The following is a 22,539-nucleotide window of genomic DNA, read 5'->3' as shown; positions in this document are numbered from 1 at the left end:
TCGATTAAGTGCTGTAATTGTTGCGTTGTTGACCACTTTCCCTTTCCAAATCATTGAAGATTTTGATACTATTTCCGAGAAGATGACCTATATTCGGGGAAGCTGACCTGGATGTATGCTTCTGGTTAAATCGAGGTGATTTTCCGTTTCCGGATTGCATGCGTTGTTTGCGTGTAACGAGTGTTAAAAAGTTAACCACGACTAAGCACAACCTAAAATTAAGGTTAATAAAAAGTGTTTTCAAATAGGCAAACCATTTAAACACTCCACAATGCTTTCATATGAGCTAAACTATGTTGAAAATACTGAATAACAGATGTCATATTCGGTGAGTTGATAATTTTTAGATATGGCTACAACTTGAGTGACCGACGTTGAATCAGAGCGGGTCGGTAACGATTCACGTTGAATTAAAATGGCTCGTAACGCTTAACATCGGACAGAGTATCAAGTTGGCGGAGATGAGTGCGAAGAATCGTGCAGTCTGGAGAAATATCACGGAGGGAGCAAGGGGCCAGTCACTGGCCTAGGCACTTAGGCAGGTAGGCAGGTAACGCTTAACGGAAAAAAGGCATGCAGACCTCTATGCACGAGACACCATGTATTAAGAATCCACAGCTTCAAAACATTTATGGATTGCCTGAGCATGTATTTATTGTTACCATAAATCAGAATAAATACAGTTATAAGACGATTGTAAGATATTGTTGTGCACAGTAAAAAAAAAAAAAAAACTACAGCGTTCACAATTCAACACATTCTATTCTGTATAGACAACGTTATATTCAATTACATTCCATATCAAGATTTAAGCCCCAACTCCTGCTGGAGTTTCCCATCCCGCACTGGTGTTGTTCCAATTAGGTTGAGCCCCAGAGGGACGCCGCCCCAGTAGTGCTTACTCCGGCCAGCCAAGCCACACTCTGTTCACATGGCTAGCATGTCAGACTCAGGCTCCATTCACCTGTCAATGCAATCTGATATGGAGGAAATTGAAAGGGTGATATTACCCATACTTTGTACAAATATACATCCAAGAATGTTTAAACCTTAGAACCAGTAGTGTAAACTATACGTTTTACTCGATAACTTGATATAACGTTACTTACAAATAGGTTAATGCATTTGTATCTATTAGATTGTCTGTATGTGTAACCTCCCTCAATGACGTCGGAAGGCCTTTAAAACAGGTAAGCAGAAGAAATTTTCGCAGAAAATGTTCATTGAAGTAATCGTAATGATGCTGCCACTTGAGACTTTATCAATGCCTTGGATACCCTCAATGACGTCGACGTAATCCCTGCTTCACCTACTGGGTGACTTGGTCCTCACTCTTAGTGAGCAATTGAGCTGGTCTCAATCATGAAATTTCTGACTTAAGATGGACTCTCATTGCACTTGGGGCACCGGTGCGGCACTGTGGGGTTCGTAGATGACTCAACGAATTTCAGAGATCAAGAACAAATTTTCTGACATTTTTGTGTATTTTGTGGTCTTCTGAGTTATCAGTTTATGTATTACGCAATATCTGAATTATCAAATATTGCCAAAATAACAAAACATTGCCACCGTGAATGAACCTCGCAGCAAATGTCAATTGAAATATTCAGCCCGGGGATGATGCTGCCATTTGAGACTATAAATGCCTTGAATAAGGTTGATATAAATGTAGGTAATTACCTTCGTGAAAAGGTTAATATGTTTTCGTGTGCGTGTCTACATGTCTGTATCTGCAGTCATCATCATCATATTCGGTCATACTCAGCGAATTGAAGCGTTTACAAAGTTCATCTGCCAGTGTTCTTTAAATTTGTTCTTTAAACAGTTTCTGCAACTCGATAATCATCGAATATTCCTATCTGTCTGCGTTTGCCTGTGTTCACCCAAGATACTGGATGGATTGCCTGATGCATTTTTGCACTGCTTGAAAAGCCGAGTTTACGTGGTGGAAACTCCTGGGCATGCACCCAGAAACCCGAAATGTTCGGACATTCACGGTACGTATCGAACCGGGCACACTGCCTGTCCGGGCAATTGGCACACCCGAGGATGCACGGAAACGAACCATTTCGTGTCCGGTACGTGTCTATGACCCGTTCTTGACCGCGCATTTAGCCGTAAGACTTCTCTATATGCCCGGACACCCGAGACTTGTGCCGAACCGCACGGATGCTCCTTGCATAAATTACCGGGCAATTATCACCTAATTTTCTACCTCGACTAGAGCGCGTTCATTACACCCTTTGTCATTAAAAAGAGTGTTGTTTTACCACACCTGCCGACCTAGGATTACCCCCCTTCCCATGTAGCTTTGTATAAGTTTCCTTTATTCTTTCAAAATGTGAATTAACTTTGTTTTTTGTTTTATTTTTAACTTTTTTGGACTGCTCCTAGTGGGCTTCGTCGCTCTTTTCGCTTTCAAATATATGTCGGTCTGCTGCCATAGGTCACTAGCATCCGGGTCTTCACTATTTTCATAAGCAGTCTCCCAACTAACTGTATAGCCGCTTCCAATTTGATAACATAAACTCCTGTAGATCTCTTGATTTCTGCATTCCTGCTCTCACAAATTCTGTTGTCCAGGCGCCGGCGGTCTTCTACACAAACCGATGCTAGTCCCGATGCTAGTCAGGAACACGGGCGTGTAAAGTTCGCATAACAGTAGTATTCAGTCCATCGTGAAACGGCATAACAGTAGTATTCAGTCCATCGTGAAACGGCAGCAGCTAGCCCTTCTCGCGTTCGACGTAGTGACAAAGACCTTTCTTGCTGAAACTCAAACTACACAAAACAACAGCTGGGCTCTTCGGTGCACCGGTTGTCACCCTTCTAAACAGAACTAGGTCCCATGGCGTTGGTAGTTGGATGCAATTCCACAGCAAGATGGTGTCCGATCTTAACGTAGAGTATTTCCAAGCTCTCGTTGTTCACTGGCCGTGGGGCCGTCTGGCGTGCATACAAACATTTTGCTATCGGGATAGGAGCTGGGTGAAAGCACTACTTTACGGAAACAAGGTCATCTCCGAATGCCAACTGAAAGATGGGATTGAAAGATTTGAAAATCGTAACACGTTTGCTGATTGGTCTACCCAACTGCTATGTGGAATACAATTGGCTGCGATTTATGCGTATTTGCATATAGACGGACAAAGTAAGCTCAGAATTCAGCTTATTGTCACATGGTCGCAATTCGCAGACAGTCAAACAATACAGTTAGTCAAACAATACCCACACGGTATTAGGTGGCAAAGTGCAGCTGTAATTGCTTACGGTTTCAGACATCACTTTGATAATAAACGTAACGTTTACTCTATCCTACAACAATAGTGAACTATATAAACCTCCTTGGTTCAACTAGCATAAAAACGTTACGAATCAAGGGCCCCGACGTGCATAGTTATCAACTTCCCTGCCACAAAAAAATGACGTTTGTCGTACAATGCTTCTATACATACATGTATTACTTTCCTGCATATCCTAACAAAGAACACATTCAATTATCTACCCTATGCGTCACGCGTGTGTGTTTTCTGTTTATATAAACCAAGGGGACCCATCCTTAGGCTCCTTTTAACCTCCTTTATGTATCTTGAAAATCTTTATTACATACTATTTGTATGTCTTATTTGCTAGTTCACTAACATGAGCTTGTCGTGTATCGTTATATTATATTATATTATATTAAGTTCTTATATTTTACTAAGCTCCATAGGCTTTGATAGAAATTGTTTTTGTTTGCAGAAATCCTTCAAACAAATAGAATAATCATTTAACCACACCCTGTGTCTGACCGGATAGCTAAACAATCAAAACGGTACCATAACATCAACCTGTACATTTAGTTTCAATATGTGTATGCATTTTTCTTTTTTGGGGGGTGGCGGGATTTTTGTAGCCAGTAAGTCAGGCGTGTCGCGATCGCGTACCGACGCCATGTATTCAGAACAAAACATTGCAAGAAATAAGATACGGAGAAAGAAGTTTTCGTTTCTTTATTCTGTGGATACTTTTATACTGTTTTCAGTACCATTCTCTTTTAAAAAACATTGAGAGCAATTATCACTTGAATACACACTACCCATTCACTGAACCACTTCTCAAGACACACAGCGTGAGGGTACCGCGAACTACCGGACATGCCATGTCCGGCAATGATTGGGGATATTCCGCACCGGACACACCGTGGCTAGAAATTCGTTTATACGACCCGGACATGTCAAGTTCCACGGTAGTATAAGAAACCAAAAATTGCCAGAAATTCTTGTTTTCGGACAGTGTTGGTTACTATAAATCAGAATAAATACAGTTATAAGACTGTTGTAAGATATTGTTGTGCACAGTAAAAGAAAACAACTGCAGCGTTCACAATTCAACACATTCTATTCTGTATAGATAATGTTACGAGTATAATAGAATACAACACGGTGTATTCCGTTTCACCCGAGGTGCCAGCCCGACCGCGGAGTCGTAACGAATTTTCGATTTGATATGATTTTGATATTGATATGATTTTTCTGACCAATGGATTTCATGCAGTTTTATTTCCCATATCTAATTTTGTCTATACAGCACTTTGGTACACACCACTGCAATAAATCTGTTTTTTCATGTGCATAATACTCAAAGCTACAAACTCGCGTTCGCACATCATGATATCTTAATAATTGTCTACACGTATTAGAAAATGATTTTTTTTTAAATCAGACAAAAACAATTAAGAAAAAAATTGAGGAAACCTTAAGTGGCTTTCCTATAACGCCGACAACTCCGAACCTAAAACTAAAAGATTCTAAATCAACTACGCTAACCACAACACCTTACAGCCTTATTTGTGAACAGATGCATTTGCTAGCATTGCTGCCTTGACGGCAAGGCCATAGCTGTACTCCTCACAATGTTATTGTATGTTTAATCAAGGTTTTGTTATACATTGCCGAGAAATGAAGATGGCCTGATGGATCGAGAGGTTACGGGTTCGATGCCGCGTTGAGTTGGACCAGATGTCCTTGGGAAAGGCACTTAACACGACTCTTCAAACTCCACCGCTTGGTTTTGGTTGGGAAGGTACTAAAAGGCGGTAGAAGAAGTTGGATGCATAACAGGTAAGCAGAAGGAATCTTCACGGTAAACGTCCATTGAAACATTCGTAGCTCGGGAAATGCTGCCACTTGAGATCATTAATGCCCTGAATCTTTATTGAAATATTCGTAGCTCGGGAAATTGCTGCCACTTGAGGTCTCTGAATCCTTATTAACGTCTTGAGAGTCGCCGGGGTAAGCATCCAGGGCCGTGAAGTGTGTGGAGAACACGCCTAAGATACATGTAATTACCTTCGTTAAGACGGTTGATATGTTTTCGAGTGCACGCTCCAATTCACTCAGTATTACTGAAAATAATGCTGATGGCTGTTCACAAACAGTGCGAATTGGAGCGTGCACAAAGTGCAGCTTCCAGTGTTATTTGCTCAACAATATCTGTAACTCGATAAGTTGCAGATGGTATTTCCTACCATCATACCGTGTAACTAGAGATGTTACTTGGTATGATGGTAGAAACAATTAAATTTGCCCCCTCCCCCTCCCTAGAGGCTTTCTATTTGACTGCAGCGAAGCCTCCTTTTTGATATTACCTTTTCTGCCATTTCTGGACAGGCTGACCCTGGCAAGGGAAAGAAGAGTCTGGAGACAGCTCTCTCTTACATATCTTCATGTCTACCCTATCCCCTAACGACCGACCTGGAGGTCAAGGGACTAGGTTAGGTGGGTAGGTTCTGTCGTCAATTGTGCGAAGAGGAACTTAATTTTTGCAAATTCGTGCCAGCAGGCTATTTTCAGGCAATCAATTGTAGCTAATAAACGAATCATTAAGTCCTAATTTGTATTCTTTGTGTATATATCTTTTCATAAGCTACCTGCATTCCGAATATCGATGGAAATACCCCGCTCCTTTCTTCTGTCCTCTCCTAGAAAAAATAAGAAAGCGCCTCTGTAGTTTCAGAGCAAGCTGGTATAGTAGGCGGCACAAACCTACACCGCTTCTTCCTTATACCATAAGATATCTACGACGAAAAATCAACACCATAGCATGTCCAGGGCAAAAGATAAAAAAGATTGACTGCTGCAGTACCGAGGTCACACACTGGCCACGGTATCCAAAATTGACCTTGACCTTTGTATTCACAAACGCACACACATGCCAAGTATCATCACAATCCATGTAGAGGTCCTTCAAGTTATACCGACAAATATCCGGAAACACACAAAAACACAACAAGCACGGGAATGACAAAACGACAATTTTTGGTTAAGGTAATAAAATGTCCCAAGGTTTGAATGACGAGTGGGTTGCCGGTGATTACAGATGGATGACAATTTCATGGACATGAAAGAGAGCTATTGGCTGATGCCGCAACGATTTAAACCTGCTAGGATTACAAATAGAATTTACCGTACCAATGAGGCTCTTAACTGTACGGAATTGCTAACGTAACATTAATATATCGATCTTTGTACTGCTGAAATCCTACCCTAAAATTTGCTGCAAGGTCATGGCCATACAGACTTCATAAGCAAAGTCAACATACGTCTAGAGGGAATTATAAAGTGCGTAGATGTCGCTGACCTTGCTTTTGAATGCACTTACCTATATATAAACTAATGTGCACTTAATATGCCATCACTCTAAAAACGTCTGCATGCCCCTGAAGTACTAAGTGGTGCCCTTGAAAACGGTTTCACAAACTAGCAACATCAAGCTTTAAGTTGTTTACATTGCTGAAGAACATGGTTGTACATGTGTGCCCTTTAAATTGTTAGTTGAACTCATTACAAGTGCTTGAACTTGAAGGTCTTCAAAATAATGAATCCAGAAAGATTTTGATGAAGACTTTTGAATGAAAGGTCGAAACAGGTAAACCGTTGTGTCTCAGTCGTCATCCTTCTGACACCTTATCGACAATGAATCCAGAAAGAATTTGTTGAACGAGGTGAGCATACGTGGACCTAAGCGAAGTACTGAAATCCCTATGGAGGACACTGACTGTAAACATGGTTCTTAAAAGATGGGAAAGGGATTATGCAGACCTATTCGCAGGTAACAGCATATGTACAGAGACTGAATTTGATGAAGAATGCTATCAGGGGATTTGTACATTAATAAGTAAACTTGACAAAAAGAGACTCGTCTTATTCATCAAACTCGGATGTTTGAAAGGTTTGCCTATGCAGTATAGGAAATACATTGTCAAATATTTTCATGAATAACGGGTTGGACGACCTGTGCAAGAAGAAAGTTTGTGCGTTAGTGCTTTTGGTCGGTAATGCGTGAAAGGCTTCTTGGAAAGATTTACTCGATTTCTAGAAATGCATTTCATCTCTCAGAATAGCAAAGTGAACATTGACGGATAAATGTAAATGTAGGTCATCTTCCACTGCCTTTTCCATGCATAATGTACATCTCCACCTTTAGAATGCATGCCGACATGTGTATGTAGTCCCAGGGAAGTGCAGTGGTTGACGTTAGCGACCCTGCCGGCTCTGTGCCGTCAACAGGTTAATTGGGAGGTCAAATCGCGACTGCACCTCAGACATGTGCGCTGGTGGGAAGGGTTGCATAATCTTCAAGCAGATTCAAGGTGGCATAATATAGTATCAAACCCACCGCAGGTCCGGTGCCCGTTTGACTCCCTTTGGCCGGCTATACTCCTTGGCCAGCTTTCATACTATCTTATGGCAACGTAGGATCTGCTTGGAGATTAGGGCAGCAGTCCCTGGGAAGTGACGTTAAGCCGTGGTCTATTATTGTGCTTGTCAAAAGCACTAGCTAGGGGGAATTTCCCTGTAAAATGAACATGCAATGATACTGTTCAGGCTGTTTCTCTGTCACGACCAAGGCTCGAGATGTCTTTCATTTTGTTACGTTGATATCATTTTGTCGCGAATTTTACACTTAGAAGGATACATCTAGATGGGCATTAGTAGCACCACATACTTACATACCAAATGCACCGCTATCTATACATATCATAAAGTGTTCAAAATGTTAAAAGGAATTACATAGGCAACGTAGCGGGGATCTGGTAACCACATAATTGCATGCAACGTGCGTAAAGCTTGCGTAAACAATTCGTGTCTCGATATAGTGAAAAACGACCGATGAAAGCTAACTCGCCCAGGCACTGAGTCTGGGTCCCACCCATTTGCCACCCAATGGTTTTGAAGATACATGTACATACCGAAATACCAAGAACGATATTAATACAAATCGACTGAAAATTTGTATAATTTGATATGTCCGTATGGGGTAATTGTAGCAACAAGTCGGGTCGGTATTCGGCAATAGTCGAGTCAGTCCAAATTGCAACCACTGGCTGCAATTGTAATGGTTATCGACAGACGGCGCAAATGCACGGCAACTCTGAATGTCACCACAGTAACTCTATAGCCGGCAAGGATGTGCTTGTTTCTAAGCACAGCTTGACACAATTGCACAGTAGAGGCTTTTGTTTTCCCAATTTTCATTGACTGAAAACAAAGATCTAATAGGTTTATTTTAAAGAGTGTCCCAAGCCTATTACGTAAGTTTTAATTCTGATATCTCTTTAAACTATGCCTTTTTAGTACTGATTTCCTTACCTTTAATTAGTTTGACATCACCAAATTTGATTTTAGGAAATTCTAAATTTAGATTAAGATTAACTGAACATAGCGGCGTCATTTTCAAATCAATCAGCAAGAGTGTCCTGCCATCAGCTCGAATTTCGGTGTCGAATATCTTTACACCATACATTGCAATCAAAACCTTTCACCATAGCATATAGCGTTACGTGAATTTGTATAATTCATTTCTCAAAAATTGTCAACTGTGTCGAATCTTATGGAAAGAATTAAATCAGATGTTCCTCTTCATGGGTCCTTCATTTCGGACACATTGGAGCAAATGATGATTATTAACGAAAAGACATTTGAAGTTATGTTTACTTGTTTTCATATTGTTACATTGCTGCAGTTGTTATAGGAAAAAATAAGATTTATGAAGTAAATTTCCAGAGGGAAACAGTAAATTGTGTTTGCGCAAGAGACAGCGTGTTTTATACATGCAGCTCTTTTTTTTTCGCCCAAAGCATCCCCCCTCAGAGCAAATGGGACTTTCCGAACAACATGGCCGCCGAGTGGGAAACTGAAGATGTCTGAATCTATGTCAATGTCAACAGTCTCTGTCAACAAGATATTCCCTCAACTCCTGGATCCTATGCCTCAGATTTCGGGCAGCAACAAACGGCATAACCAAAGGGTAAGTACATATCGTCAACTGTGTGTTGAGACAAAATGTTGAATGAGTTCTCTTACGAGTCGTGCGAGAATTCCAGCATTTTCAATGGTGAGGATGAAGATACGAAACGTTACGCCCCCATATTCCTCTCTTCTTTGATATTGATATTCATTATCTTAATAGATAGAACGGCTGATGTTTCATGTATTAGTTCCGTAATCTGTGATCGGAGGGACAAACCAGGAAAAATCAGAATGTTTGGAAAAGAAAAGTTACAAGCAAGGGGCGGACCATTGTACATGTATGTGCGGGTGTTACTATACTAGTATGTGAATGTGTACGTTTGATATAACGTTCTGTAAATGTTGCTGTTTCTTGTATTATATGTGTGCATTTATTCTCACAATTAGCTGATAGTAATGAACGGTCCCCATCTATTCCTTTGGTATTGTGTGTATACTGTACAGTCCCTAAGGGTAGTTTTTCAACATCTGTTTGAGATACAGGAAACCATCTGTATTTGTAATTGTCAGTTCCCCATTCTTGCAATATGGAACACTTCAAAGGATAAGCTAACAGTTATTCACTCCTTGTCATCTATTAGTGTCTACTGTACAATCCTCATGTGTAGTGTTCATTATCAGTTTTCTGATCAGTAAATATAATTACAAATGGATGTGAGGGCAAGGAGGTTAAGAGCATTATAGTGAGAGAAAGTGGTAACTACCAGCCAACATTTAAGATTAATGAACACTCCCCACTTATTCCCCTCCATAGTGCATAATGTACCATCCCCTGGTATAGTTTTCATCATTAGTTTTCTTATCTGTACACATAATTACACATGGACGTGAGACTAACTGGCCGTAACAGCTACCAGTTTTCACTGAGTACAATGCACCAGCTAGCAGCAGTAATGAACATTCTCCAGTCAGTTCCTTCTGTAGTGTGTACGATCCCCAGGTGTAGTTTTCCCTATTAGTTTTCTTATCTGTACATTAAATTTCAAATGGATTGGAAAGTAACTGACAGTGACATGTACAGCTACCATTTTTCACAACATTCACAGAATTACTGTAATTCTTAAAATTTCTGCAGTAATTTTGATATTACCGTTTTCCCAGGTCTTAAAGTCGCCAGTATTTCCAAAACTATAAGAAATGTGTCTATAGTGCTAGCGTAGATTGAAAACCATAACGAACACTCCATTTTTTACTGCAAACTTAAAGATAATTACAGTAAATGCTACCAGTAATGAACGGTCCCCAGCTCTTTCCTGCACCTTTCAGCCCAGGTAATTTGATCACCCCCTTACTAATTACATTTTATACAGCAGGGGGCACAGCGCACAGGGGTTTTATGTTCCACACATGCAAACAAAAGGAGTAACGAAATCCCCACAGCATATCGGATTCCGCCGGGGCCAGTTGGTACTGACGGAGATAGGCAAACCGGGGTCGCAAATGTAAGATTGTCGCATTTCCGAATTCTTCGTAAATTCCAGGTGTCTTCTTACCTTGGTGTCTTCTACAGGACTGTAGGGTAAGCCAGGTGGTATTTCTGACTTTTCAATACCTAACCCTTTAGGAATATCCTCTTTCAAGACATCTACCTACTTGTGGAGTGAGATGCAGATTTTTGGGTCACAAAAGCTGTGCGCAGGAGCTATAGCTAGTGTCTCGGTAAAGGCATTCTCCCTGATCCTATATGGTACCTCAGTGATATCCTTCACCCAGCTGTAGTAGACTTAAGTTAAAGGTCAAGTAGCTTGCCAAGAAGGTCAAGAAATGGTTGTCTCTGCTTGCAATTGGGGGCAGTTTTCAAGGGCATTCATGTTGACTTTCACATCTGCAACCTTAGAACCACATGTAACATGATTTCATTTCTGCTGTCAAAAACTGTTGTCTAGCGAATTTCTCCAACTTGATGTTGATTATGATGTGTCATTCATAATTATTTGTTATCTTTTGGGTTCTAGAAATCTTGACAAATTCGTAGTTACGGGGTACGAATGACAGTAGAGTGAGTTTATAAATCTGTATCAGACTAGGACCTTGTTGAGGGGCTCAGTTGCAGGCGTTATGCAGAGGCCAACTTATGAGGTACTGTAAATGTTGAAATTTTCACAGGGACCTCTTCTTTGCAAACTTAAAATTCCTGCAGAAATGCTAATAAACTATAAATCTGTCCTCCGCACTTGTTTCAGCCAACAACTTAAAACCATTGCAAAATCTCTATTTTCTCATTACCGCAAAATTAAACACTTGCAAACTTGAAGGCATTTAACGTTTTAATATTCTACATACAATGTATTATGCCTTAAATTTGACTTATTCTAAAGCATTGTAATTTGTATACATTGCAGTCAAAGAACAAACTTAGCAGTAGTGACTGTGAAATACTGAAATAAGACTGTAATGCGACTGTCAGTCTTAAATCAGTACTGTTAAAACACTAAAAGCGTAGTTTTACTCGTTGCCTCCCACAATATATATTACTTTGCCCTACATTGTACCAGCGACAATTGTTGTGCAATAAACTTTGACTTGACTTTACTATCGTAGGTTTACTTAGGATTATTTTACATACATTTTGCATACCTAGATTTTAAACATTTTGAAGTTGTATGCTAATACAGTTGAGATTACAAGCCAGTGGTATTTTGCCCACTGTGTAACAAGTGGGTGGATGAAGTGGATATGATACCCCTGCTGTTTGTGACTGATTTTAAACCATAATGTAATCACCAATATGAGTTTCAATCTGCCATATCAGCTTCATAATTCTTATTAATGTGTACCACAGTGTGCAGGTAACCTACCCTACCTATCGCCCCTGCTGTGGTGTCACAAGTAGTTAACTGAAACGTTAGTCTTCCTTCAACAGTGGTGCCTGGACGTGGTTTTGGGTTACCTTGTTGCAAATAGGTCGCACACTGGATAGGGCGTGGGTATCATATTCCAGCTTGGCAGAAATAACAACAGGCCTTTTCCATCACATTTTTGTCTACACTTCTGGTAAGAACTAACATGGGACCATGCCTCATGGTTTTTGTCAATCCTAAAGTTTAAAATACTTCGAACATTGCAATGTTGGATATTTAGTGTATGTAACGGTGTATCTTTACAGGAGATGTTTTGAGGAAGGCATGCCTGGCAGTGTACTAATCCGGTTGCAAGAGTAGAAGGTTTGTATAATATCCTAAGTCAGCATCTACATGTATTTAACACACAGTGTACTGTCAGACAAATAGGATTCTGTGTGTCTGCATGTGTGTTATGGTGACCGACCTATGTTCCGAAATCCCTATGTTCCGAAATCCCTATGTTCCGAAATCCCTATGTTCCGAAATCCCTATATTCCGAAATCCCTATGTTCCGAAATCTCTATCGTCTATGGAAGTGTTCCAACACACTAGTGTACCGACTGGCGTTGTACAGCGACCATTGGGAGTCGACCAAAGCTACATAAGTCCAGGCTGCGGACACACGGTCAGCAAAATAGGAAGTTGCGGCCTATATATTATATCACGGTACCTTCTTTAAATATTCTCCTTTTTGTGTTATTTGGGATGTCTTGAAATCTGTTAAAACTATAATGATAACAACAGAGGACTAACGTTAGCTCCATTACAGATTTTAGCCGCAAACTTTTGTTTAGGCAAAACTAAACGCGCACCATCGGCAAACATTTAAATGTATCATTTTTGTAACGCACCTAACCTCGTACCAGTTTGATAGGATCATAATTTCAATACAATTCCTGACGAGGAAATAAAAAAAACACGCTCATGCATCAAAATGACATACGATATTTGCATGTATACTAAAAATTATTTTTAGATATATACGCGATTATCTCGGTCACCCATAAATCAATCAAAAACGAGACCAGGTAAATGGTTTACGTGAAATGCGGTTAGCAAATGGTACATAAAGAAAAGTATATTTGCGATTGAGTTAGGAGTCTTTGGGCTCTGTTTCAGGCGCTAGAAAAATGTTGAACTTTTATAAGTATTCCAGTTTATTTCTATAAATAAAAATAAACTAGAATTCGAATTTCAGGTGTTTTCAGCCCAGTGTGACCCATGCGACCGTCGAAATCGGGTCGGCGTTCAGGCCGGTTATCATCGGGAAACTGTCTGGCTTCTTGGGTATTGGCTATCGACTTGTAAACGCCATCCATGTTACCGTAGTGTACATGATTATAGTTGTGTGTCACATAAAAAGTTCGGAACATAGAGATTTCGGAACATAGGGATTTCGGAACATAGGGATTTCGGAACATAGGGATTTCGGAACATAAGGATTTCGGAACAAAGGGATTTCGGAACATAGGGCTTGAACCGTGTGTTATACATGAATATGTAGTTAACTTCAGGAAGAAGGTTCATCTTTGGGGTACTATTTCTGTTACTCACTTTGTGTGTCAAATATAGCTTAAGATCCTTTTGATAACTTTGTATGATTTTTGGCATGTGGGTATACGTAGTTATTCAAATTATTGAGTTACCGATGAAACACATGGTGAGTTTGAGCCCCCTCCATTTTACAGTACCTATTCTGTATTAGTATTGTTGCTGTATCACACTTTCTATAACCTCAGAAATGGTAATATAGAATGTATGAAAGGCCATGTTTAAAATCAATTTTGTATCAAAATATTAGTAAAGCCTAAAGGATGCTTTTTGCCCTCTGTCTTCAGTATTATCTTAAAGCAAATAAAAGATGTACATTACTCAACACATTGGGTACCTGCCTACTACTACTAGTATGGCACTGGCTGCAAATACACCCGATATTATTATTATTATTATTATTATATCTTAGTTATATATGCATGTATCTGATACCATTGGGACTGAAGGTGATGATGTATTAGTTATGCCATAGGCGGTAGGCCATCGAGTTTTTGTTGAAATCAGTATTAGTTTGCTGTAATAAAAATCTGACTCCAAGGAAAGATTCCCTAGAATCGTACACTTATTACACACACGGTGTACTCGGTCCACGGAAAGATTGCCGAGAATCGTACACTTACACACACTGGGTACTCTGTCCACGGAAAAATTCAGGCCCGAGAATCGTACACTTATACACACTGGGTACTCGGTCCACGGAAAGATTCCCGAGAATCGTACACTTACACACACAGTGTACTCGGTCCATGGAAAGATTCCCGAGAATCGTACACTTAGCGGTTACACAAACACGCTGTCGATTCCAAAGAATCACACATACGAACGGTCGCCGAGATCACCCGAAGTTTGCCGAACACCGACTTCCGAACGCTTTGGTGTTAGGAACAATAATGAATAGGTAGGAAACGCCGTTTCAAAAGCCCTTGTTTTCGGCGAAATGCCGCAATGAAATAAAACACATTGATACAACTTATTATCTAGATGTTACTTACTAGCCATGTAAGATTCCTTAGGACACAACACCTAATAATAAAGAAAATATGCAGCATTTTGTAAAGCCCAATTTCCGGGGAACAGCGTTACCAGCAGTACCATGCCTGGCCGGTAGGGTCGCTGCTGCACAAGACGATTACATCATTGCTAGCCAATCAGACGCGAGACTCAGAAACGTTCCCGCGAAAGTTTCAGTGAACCAAGTACACCGTGTGTATGATTGTGTATGATTCTCAGGATTCTTTCAGTGGACTGAGTGCACGGTGTTTGTTAGTGTTATGATTCTCGGAATTCTTTCAGTGACCAAGACACAGAGTGTGTTAGTGTATGATTCCCGGGAATATTTGAGTGGACCGAGTACACTGTGTGTTTGGTAGTCAGTGTATGATTGATTCTCGTGAATCTCTGTGGAACGAGTACACACTGTTTGAGTTCATGGAGTCTTATTTCAGTACGACAAAGTACATGTAATACTGATTTCAACAAATACTCGATGGCCTATTGCCTTTTGTCAAACCAGCCACGCCGAAAACTATTCTCACGTAAAAGCCGAGAAGTCCCAGATCCACCATAGAACCGTGGTTCTAACTCACTTTTCCTGCTGGTCACCCCTATTGGTAACGCTCTTGCCGGATAGTATTTCCTACCCAGTCATCTTTATGTAGTTAGAGAAGTTAGCCCCCTTGGCGGTTCATCGGTTCGAGCAGGGCTTCGCGAACGCGTTCGAGCCAACTGCGAAACTGTTCTACTCCCGTCGACCTTTGCGCGAACTATCCCCGTGATCTAGAACGCCGCAGCAAACGGAGCTCGGCGTACACAGTGCGTCTTTCAAGCTCAGCATGCTTGTTTATTATTTGATTCAATGGACTGAGTACACAGTACGGTAGTACTGTATACAGCGTGTGTTGAGTGTATACGTAAAAATAAAGCAACCGTAGCGATTTCGACAAAAACTCGATGGCCTATCGCCCATGGTTATGCTTGCAATTAATACAGCACTTAGCAACATGCAAAAATAATTTCAACATTTTCAAGGGTAACACTGAAACTGATTCCCCTTCTTAGAAATTAGTCCATGGGCCAGAGGGGTTTTTGGTACCACCGAGAGGGACAAGTGCTATCATGGATTTTTTTTATTAGTAGGAACTAAAGTTTATTTTAAGCCATGATAACCAGTTGTCATGCACAGCTTTCCTACTGTAATCACGTGACCAAGTGACGTCATCCAAATTGACCTGGCCGTTTGGTCATTTATTGAAAAAGACGAGATAAATATGTAAAACATCAATAATTTCCAATGAAAATTGGTTTACATGTGAAAAATACCACAAGAATTACAAAGTATTAAGTTTTTTGTCGGTTTTTAGCATCTTTAGGAAGTTATGAATCTTTAAAGGCTGATTTTTGGGGTAATTTTTGCGTAAAAATTACATTGTTTACTTTCCAAAACCAGGCATTTATTCAGCCTGCCTATGTGGCCTTGTTTGATACGTTTTCGTGATTTGCCACATCTTTACCTGCATTTTGGGCTTTAAAGCAACAAAATCCGTCAATTCCAGCAGGAGTTACGAGTATTTCAATAATTACACCCAACGGACTTTTTATCGTCTGCGTTGTCGAACCCCGAAGCGACGCAAGCGTGGCGCGAGTGTAGTGAGAGTGGACCTTTAGCACGGAACGCTCGTATCGCCTGAGGAAACTTTTGTGTGAAACATTACCGACATCTCCATAATAATTACGAAGAAAGGACACCTAGCTATAGACAGCCCAGTGCGGCTCTTCTGCATTTTTCTTTTGTCACATTTGTTTTTAACATGATGGCAAATACGACCAAACGACAATCAAATGTTCAGATTTTCATTTGTACATGTAAACACACACCAACGGATTTGCCCAGTCACCGGTCTAGGCGCAGGCGCCAACTGTGACAGCCTCTGGGCCCCTAGACTGCCCGATCTGGTCTTTCTGCATTTTTCCTTGGTAACCGCATTGGTTCCGAACTCGCAAACTGGGCTGGTCGGTATAACCTCGAGTTCCAGACTTGCAGTTTCTTGGTTAAAAACAAAAACACAGAACGAACGATTCCCGACTTGTCATCTCAAAGACGGTATGTGCTGTTTTGAACCTTTTGCATTTGTATTTAAAGATGATCATCACATTTTGTTACATCATTTTCCTATGTTGGTTACGTTTGTGTCTGTTGTATACAGTCACACCTGTCAAAGCGGGGGGGGGGGGGGCTGGAGAAATGTGGCTACTGTAGACAGGTGGCCACTATAGAGAACATTTCTATCAATTGACCACGAGCAATAAGTTACACATGTTTTCAGTACCCACTAATTTGTCCCACCAAGTAACATTGTTAAAAACGTCGCACTTGCAACCGGCACCTCTAGGTTCGGTAGTGGTGTGGTTACCTCTAGATTTCGTGAATGATACATCTGAGTTCTCGAACCCAGTAGTGCTGCAAGCGTGCCCCAAGTGCAGTGAGATACCACCTTAACTATTTCTCTAGCCCGGCTATCGGGCGTTCTACCTGCCCAGACCCAGGGCTAGGCAAGCGTCGGCCCTTAGTTTCGACGTTCGATCTTTCTGGCAGCTGATCGTGAATTATCTGATTATGACGAGGTAACTATGCATGTGGCAGTAGACTAGGGTGGGCGGGAAGCACTGCCAGTGCCGACCGAGGGGAAACTTTTATTACGAAGAAAATAAGGTGAAGTGCACGGTTACAGGTAACGTTTGTAACTCCTGCCTATGATATAACCCTTGGGTCGAAAAAAGCTGTCATTTTTGGCTATCGTAAATGGAGACACAGTAGGGGGTGTGACTGAAAAATGGGTACATGTATATCTATCATTTACAAGAAGCCTGAAATGGCATGAAGCATTGGAAAGAATGCTGATTCTAAAGCAAAATATAGAGAACGTTTTCATGTAAGAAAGCTGACAAAATGTCCTGCAGAATGAAAGAATATATACTGTTGGTGCAGAAACGTTGACAAAACATTTCATCAACATCTTTCATTGACGTCGTCAAATAAAGATGGTCAGAATGGTGTAAAAATGTTTAAAGAGCAATTATCATGTTGCTTTCCTATATCTATATGAGGTGAATAAAACGGAGAAACTTCAATGTGGACGTTGTCTGGACTTAATGAATAGTTATAAAACTTGCATAAATGGTATGAAGTGGGTGGTCACGACCTAAAACCTGCACGATAAATCAACTGTGATATGAATTAAGCAGTAAATAAAGATTTGTGAGGAAAATCATTTTGCAAATACATATATTACATTTATCGGCATTAAATTTTTTGCAAACACCGATGCAATATTTTGGTGTCACAATTAAGAAATGCCTTCTCATGAGCGCACAAAATGCCCGTATCGCCTGAGGAAAACTTTTGAGGGAAACAATACCGACATCTCCATAATGATTACCAAGAAGGGACACCTAGCTATAGACAGACCAGTGTGGCTCTTCTGCATTTTTCTTTGGTCCCCGCATTTATGTCAAACCCACAAGCTGGACAGATCGTTAAAGCCTGGGCACAACCCACCGTACGTGCAATTTGTCCGTACGTTTTTTTGTGGAGGCCACGTCCGACACGTATTCCTGAAAACGTGGGGAACGACTGGCAAGAGCAGGGAGGGAGTACGTCAACGCACATCACTCGCACGGTTGCGCATGGTGTAAGTACGTGGTCTGCACGCCACGCCTGGCTGCGAGCGGTTGCGTTCATCGTTCGTTACGGAAGTGGTAGGTGAGTTGCACGTGCTTACAACGTACGGTCTCTGTGCGATTACGGTCTCTGTTAACGTATGTAGGCCCTACTTACACGTGCTACTTACGTACGGTTTCCTTACTCGCATGGTGTAAGTGCGTTCAAGTGCGATGAACGTAAGTTTTTCGGGGATGTATATATAGGACGACCTTTCAAGGCCTTTCTTTTGGGCGGCTCTGGTCGAAGCTGCTACTGATGCAACTGACGGCTTCTTCTGCGTCTTCTTGCGCATCTTGGAGACGGGTTGGCAGTCTTTCGTCGACTCGGCTCTATATCCTGCAGAAACCATGTGCTCAATGCCACGTGCGTTGTACGTGCGGAGCACCTGCTCCCTCGTTACAGTGCAGGTGTGTTGTGCGTCGGCATTCACAGGTGAACAAGTGAAGCGCGAATTAAGCACGGAACACGCAATCACCACGTCCGTAGCACGCACGTTCTACGTGCGCCGTCCGTACAGCAATTGACTGTGAGAACACTTTAATACTCAGGGAGCCAGTGCGTTGTACGCTCATTGGCTGTACATGGCAGGTGCGTCGCCCGTACTGGCACGCACGGAGGGTGAATCCGCAGCCCGAACGCAGAGAAAGTTCAGCATGCACTTAAATTTCTACGGCGTGTCTGCGTGCTCCCAAATCCGTCGAATTCCCTACGAGCTCGTACGGAGACGATACTTACCACTTACGGACACCAAAAGATTGCCAACGTTTTGGCACGTATTTGCACGTACGGCGGGTTGTGCCCCTAGCGTAAAGCCGGGAACGGGTTTTCTGTGCGTTCAAATCTAGGCACGCGTTAAAAATCTGCGCGTCAAAAATAAAGTCCTTGAAATATGCCAGCAAATGTGCAGTTAGAAATTCTTATTCTTGTGACCCCATTATATGATTTTCCATCTGTTACCTGGATTTGGGGTTTGAAAAGCCCCAGATTTTTAGGTCTTTTGGAATAGGTTAATTTGCAAAATATCCAGAATATTTCAAAATCAATTAAGTTTGACGCAAATACATGGGAAAAGTACTAACGTGTATCGTTTTGTAAAATATTAGGCTTTACTCAATTCTATAAGCTTCATTTCTCAAGCAGATTGTTTCACATGCAAATTTCAAGGAGACAGTTCCACATCTAAACTATGAATCACCTGGCAACCCAAACCCAACCATGGCTGTATTCACAACCAAGAATAACGAAACGGAACGTTCATGGTGACAAATTTATCCGTTTTAGCTTGCCAAACGGATGAACCGTTTCATTTTTTTGCGTCGTGAACAGGGCCTTCCATATGATATTTAAGTACACTTTACCATTGCTGATCACGAAGGTACCGTACCGCCAAAAGCGACTGCTATTGCCGTCTATAGGACCCGAGTCGCAGTGTGGTTTCTGACTGACTGCCAATGGCTTTAAACCACTGCAAATATTTTCTCCTTCGCGCAAAAGTATGTCCCCGCAATCTCAAATACATGTACAGCTAATAGACAATGGACTGGTAGAGAACAAATTTTATTGAGTTTGTCACGTGCACAGCAAGTTGTCTCCCAAATCATAATGCCGGCTTTGACGGCTTTTGGCGGACGTGCGTCTTTTTATGGCGCCGACACGCGCAGGACCCGCCCACGACTTCCCACAATATCATTTTCTTTTGCTCCCAATAACAATTTCATACATGTTGTCGGTATTGCGCTTCTACACAGGCAATTATCGGCCTAATTGTACCGCGTATGCCGATTTTAAGCACGCATATTCAGTCCATTTGGCGACGATGTTTGACAAATTTACGTGCATTATTGGTGACTTTTCATCGTGCAGATAAGCGAAGTCACTAACAATGGAGTGAATGGAAGCTGGTTTGGAATTTAAGGATTCCGTGCAATTGACTGAAGTGTGCGTTTATCCGACGCGCAATTAACTGGCTTCTACTGTATACCACTTTGAAACTCACATTTTAAACAAATAGTATTCCTAAGATTTTAGCATTGAATCAGCATTTGATATGTCCCTTACAATGATTCCAATTTTTATGAACAGCCCTCTTGCTGAATCGTTGCTGTGAATTGCCTCGTTGTTGTAAATATGCCAGGAGGCATGTGAGTCTTGTTGTTGTTGTTATACAGAAAGAAGATAAGATGACCTAGGATTATGCTCCATATCATCCATATATAATTGAGTCAGACTTACAACGTTCACAGAAACACAATGAAAAGTCATTTTGAGGACTTTTAACATAATGATGGCACAAGACATCGATAAACGTTTGCATTGAAAAAAGGAAGATGACATATACAGTGGCAAGATGCCAAAATACCGACCCGATTTCTGTCTCCTGACTTCTTTGCTAAAAATGTCTACTTTTCTTACGCACCTAGCCATACAATGGCACAGGAGCCAAAAATATATATTTTTAGTCAAAAATGGCCCAAAATCCCCAAATAACTCATTTTTGAAGTAATGTAAGCACAAATTGTTCATAGTGCCCTGTGAGCAAATGCCCAATGCACCTCTGTATCAAATTTCAGGTCATTAGGTTGTAATACCAGGGTACAGGGGCCCAAAATATATATTTTCTGTCAAAAATGACTAAACACCCTAAATGAAACAATTTTTAAGGTCTCTACCAAAAAAAGAGAGGAAAAAAGTCTGGGGGTATTTGCTATCTCTACCTCCATGCCAAATTGCAACTCATTTGGGCCAAAGATGAAAAAGTTGAAGCCATTTATTTAAAGATTTGGCAGGAGAAACACTGCAAAAAAACAATATACATGTATTTCAATCCACACTGTAGTATGGATTAAAATACTAAAAAGTTCTATTTATTTCTTACCTAACTAAAATGTTTTCTAAGAGCCCTTACATTAGTTATGAATCGTTCGGTGTCATTGGTCATGCCTTGATAATGGCTAAATTTCAAAAACATCCAACAATGGCTTGTTTAGCAACTTTCCTGTAAGAAAATGCTATTTTTCACCGTTGCCATGGCAACCATTGTGGAAATTTGTCTAAATTTATTTCAAAATGGTTCCAAATATATTCAACAGGTATTTGTATGATCTAAGTGCAGAGAAATACTCATCAAATGTGGTTGGGGATTATTAAAACCACTTTTGATGACTTGTAATAAACGATTTTTGGTAGTTCTATAGATTTGAGTGACGTCACAAAATCACGTGATAATTCCTATAAAGCTGGGCATCTGACATGGTTATCATGCAAAATAATGAAGTAGAGGAATCAACCTTTTCAAAAAAGTAAGTCACCCTTTGTCCCTTTGTTTGGTACCAAATGGCCATTTTGGGGGACCTGGCCCATGGACTAAATATCATCCTTCTGATTCCTTCCCTTTGAACATTTATACATGGAAAATAAGACACAGTTGGATTTGATATACACTTGTTGTCAACATCGAACGTTGCAGTTGGCGACAAGTAATACTATTACCCACTCCTTGTTAATTGTCCCTAGAGAGCAGGATTTAAAACCTGTGACGCCCCTCCCTTTTCCTTACAATGATCCACCACTAGCCTCTAGGGAATTCATTCATTCATCAATGCAGGTACTCAAACACGTTTCCAATGTCAGGCATCCTGACAGCTACATACAAGAAATACAGCAACAGTTACAGTTACTAACCAAGCATCCTCTGTGGATTGTCTATAGAGATTCAGGATTTAACCCCCCACCCCCACCCCCAATGTTAAATGATCCTCCCCTTGCCTATTAGGAATGCAGGTATTCTGCACCCTTCCAATAGCAGGCATCCAGAATAAATACTACCCATCAAACTTTTAATTTTATGGATTGTGCATAGAGAGCAGGCTTTAAAGCTCCCCCCCCTGATGTTGCTGACATATAATGATTCTCCCCTAGCCTCCTGGGAACGTAGATATTCCGCACCCTTCCAATAACAGGCATCCAGACAGCTAAATAAAATAAATACTAGCCAATACTACACACTCAACTTTTATGGATTGTCCAAAGAGATTCAGGATTTAAACCTTCCCCTCCCCCCAATGTTGCTGACTTATAATGATCCTCCCCTAGCCTCCTGGGAATGCAGGATTCCGGCACCCTCCAATAG

At 41.0% G+C, this 22,539-nt stretch overlaps 1 protein-coding gene across 1 annotated transcript in view; it reads left to right on the top strand.

The window, feature by feature from the left end:
- Positions 1 to 9,131: 9,131 nt before the first annotated feature.
- Positions 9,132 to 22,539, top strand: part of LOC118411683 (zinc finger and BTB domain-containing protein 17-like) — a gene marked incomplete at its 3' end in the record, with an annotated part of 19,713 nt that continues 6,305 nt past the window's right edge. The window contains exons 1-2 of the mRNA XM_035814161.1: positions 9,132 to 9,291; positions 12,400 to 12,457. The remainder of the gene's footprint in view (positions 9,292 to 12,399; positions 12,458 to 22,539) is intronic.

Source organism: Branchiostoma floridae, chromosome 3 (genome assembly GCF_000003815.2).
Source record: "Branchiostoma floridae strain S238N-H82 chromosome 3, Bfl_VNyyK, whole genome shotgun sequence".
NCBI classification, from domain to species: Eukaryota; Metazoa; Chordata; class Leptocardii; order Amphioxiformes; family Branchiostomatidae; genus Branchiostoma; species Branchiostoma floridae.
The sequence above is the reverse complement of the archived record's forward strand: the minus strand, read 5'-3'. Positions and strand labels throughout refer to the sequence as shown.